This window comes from Crocodylus porosus, unplaced genomic scaffold (assembly GCF_001723895.1).
Source record: "Crocodylus porosus isolate Cpor-Errol unplaced genomic scaffold, CroPor_comp1, whole genome shotgun sequence".
In the NCBI taxonomy this organism is placed as follows: domain Eukaryota; kingdom Metazoa; phylum Chordata; order Crocodylia; family Crocodylidae; genus Crocodylus; species Crocodylus porosus.
Window position 1 is genome coordinate 33,425,947 of NW_017728931.1, and position 2,948 is coordinate 33,428,894.

The window sequence follows — 2,948 nt, forward strand, 5'->3', positions numbered from 1 at the left end:
AAAGCAGTAACATTAATTTTCTCCTCCTCCTCCTCCTCCCTGTCCCCCCAGCATTTAATGTAAATATTTGTGTGTGTGTGTGTGTGTGTGTGTTGTAAAGACTCTAATGGATCCTTGGGTTACCCTTGTGGTCAAGGAATCAAACTCTTGGGCAATGCCTTAGAATATGGTACTTGCATAAAGCCAAGCACTTTTGTGTGCACTCCAATGGTTTTTAAATATTTTTATACGTCCTAACTGAAATTATCTTGGAGCATTGGAGAAATCTAGATTGCATGATCTAGAACAGCTGTTGGTTCCATTTTTTATCAGTTGATCCTAAAACATTCATCACCACTGCTTTGTTTTTTTTAAATTCTTTTCAAATGAATTTTCAGATAAATGTTTATCAGACACTGGTGTGAGGAAAGTGTTACATCATGAAATGTTTAAAAAAAAAAATGTGAAAAGCCACAGTGGCTGTGTCAAGCTGAAACTGTTACCAGCTGCAATAAAGAGAACTCCAAAACATACCATGAACCAGCCTGTATATAATTCACAGAGAAGGAGATTAAATCCTCCTTGATTGATGCAAGACAACACAAGACACCAGAAGTTTCCCAAACATTTGTGCTTTTGGGAATGACATCATAGGTAAGGTAGCTTGGCAGACGAGGATGTCATTAAGGGTGTAGATGTGAAGGGGAGAGGCAGATGCCATGTGTGATGACATTGCAGTAATTTAAATAATAACTATATGTGTATGAAGTGCAATCCACGTGAAGGGATTTTGCTTTGGCACCTTCCTCTTGGGATGAGAGGAAACTGATATTCAGACTGTTCCAGGCTTTTTTCATTGGTGTGTATGGAATGTTAATAGAAAAGTATGTACAGTGTACCCTACATGTATAAAACTTCCAGCCTGTTTTCTTCCGTTTGGTTGTGTTTTATTGTTCGTTTTTATGCACACTTGCTTTGTTGGTATTGAGATTTAAGCACCTCAGGTGGCCAACTGAACTAAAAAAATAAAGTTATTAATTATTTTTTTTTCTTTCTGGTTGTCAGAGTTCCTGTCTGTTTCAGTCACCACTTGCTCCCAAAATGGACTTTAACCAAGACCCAGGGAGTGAGGGAGGCTGATCCTGTTGGTAAGACACAGGCCTAGTAATCAGGAGGTCTAGGCTCTGTTCTTGTTTGTGCTTGAGTTACTTTGGGACTTGGGTGTGAGTCACTTATCCTTGTGTCCAGCTGAAATATATCGGGGCTTTTTGCTGAAAAGGCAAACAAGCCTGCTACTCTGATAAAGCCAAAGTGCTCCATCTTTTCAGTATTGTATGTTGCTTCCTCAGTTCCTCCAGCAGAGAAGCCAGAAAGGACAGAAGATGAAGCAGCCGAGAAGATGCCAATAGAGAGGGATTGGAGAAGCAGCCAGAATAGTAAGAACTGGCACTAAGTCATAATCCTGGGACTGAAAGGAACACACATCCCAGACCCCTGCCAGTTGTGAGTATTATTTTAAAAGGAAATTACCATTGTTTTTCAAGTTGCTACAGAGGGCACGTGCTTAACGGAGCAAGGAGCACAATGGATCCAGCAGATATGATGCTTGCGCCGGTGAAACAACTGTTTGTTTGCTTATTTCCTTGAGGCAATGGTTTTTATGGTGGTGTCTTTTATTCAGACCAACTGTATAGATGGGAGAGATGTTAGACAAGCTTTTGAGCACAGAAGTGCCTTAGGTCTGGGAAAGAAGCAGAAAAAGTCTTAAGTTTAATTACCAGATAAAACAATGGCTTGTGTGCAATTCCATGTGCAAATTAAGTCTAAGAATAAATACAGAAGCTGTCAGCACGTCACCAAACAGATCGTTGCTTCTTGCATAGTTCCTGGGCCATAACACATACAACACCTCTTCCTGGAAGATGCCCGCGGTTGCACTAACATAGTGACAGAGCCCCTGAAACCAGCAGCACTACCTTTAAAGCTGTGGTAACCTGGCAAAAAGCCAGGCTCAGCCCTTATTCTATCAAAGATCCTTTTAATGTGGTGCTTGTGCATGCCTTTGTCCCCATTCTCTTGCCATAGGGGATGCCATTGAGCAAGTGATGTGTTGTCACTGCATCAAATGCCTGTGTTCATCACTGCAATGCATTTCCATCTGCTTACCTGCAATAGCAGTGTGGGCTATTCCCCATTCTCCTTAACTCAACGTGTCATCAGAATCTGCTCCACAATGAGCCACCATCCTGTATGAAACCTAAAAATGCTGAAAATTGCACCAGTGCACTTCTGTTCCCAGTCTCCTTGTCCTGGGCAGCCTCAAGGATGATGCTCAATATACAGCTTTGTCTCTGGAAGGACTCAGGCTAAACTCCAGCAGCTCCTTAATCTCCAGACTGGAACAGCCCTTTCTGGACATCACCTGAATCAAATGTACAAGCTTGTGCCCTGATTGGTCTGTAATCTCCCCTTCATGAGCGAGCCCATTTTGGCAGGTTTGCAAGTCACCAGACTTTATGCATTGTTCACCCAGCAGGAAACGTATAAGCTATCTAGGGGAAACCCAACTGGGGAAAACTGAAGTGCTGAATTTTAAAACATTTTATGCAAACAAATCTTTCTCAGAATGAGTAATTAAACCTTACTGTGGCAAACTCTAGTTAATTTACTATCCCTATGACACTGAAAGGATATTCTTGCTTTCTGCTGATGGGATATTTTATTGCTCTTTCTCTCACTGTCCTTTTTCCACAGTCAGCTTGGGATTTCCATCACTTCTGCCCGCTGGGTGGCAGAAGTGAAACAGATCAAGTTCTTGTTATAAGCAGATGACATTTTGAAGGCTGTCAGATGTTTTGACCCTGCCTATCTTGATGGCCCCGGAGGTGATAACAGCAGAGTTATCTCTGGCTTGCAGTGACTTCCACCCACTTGCCCAAATGCGGAGGGATAGAGAAAATGGTCTGGTT

General features: G+C 42.1%; 1 long non-coding RNA gene across 1 annotated transcript; it reads right to left on the bottom strand.

Annotated features, from left to right (window-relative positions):
- Positions 1-353: 353 nt before the first annotated feature.
- LOC109316449 lies at positions 354-2,567 on the bottom strand. The gene is made up of 2 exons (XR_002102845.1): positions 2,146-2,567; positions 354-1,894 (listed from the first exon to the last, which is right to left on the bottom strand). It is a non-coding gene; the product is annotated as an uncharacterized LOC109316449 (long non-coding RNA).
- Positions 2,568-2,948: the final 381 nt, after the last annotated feature.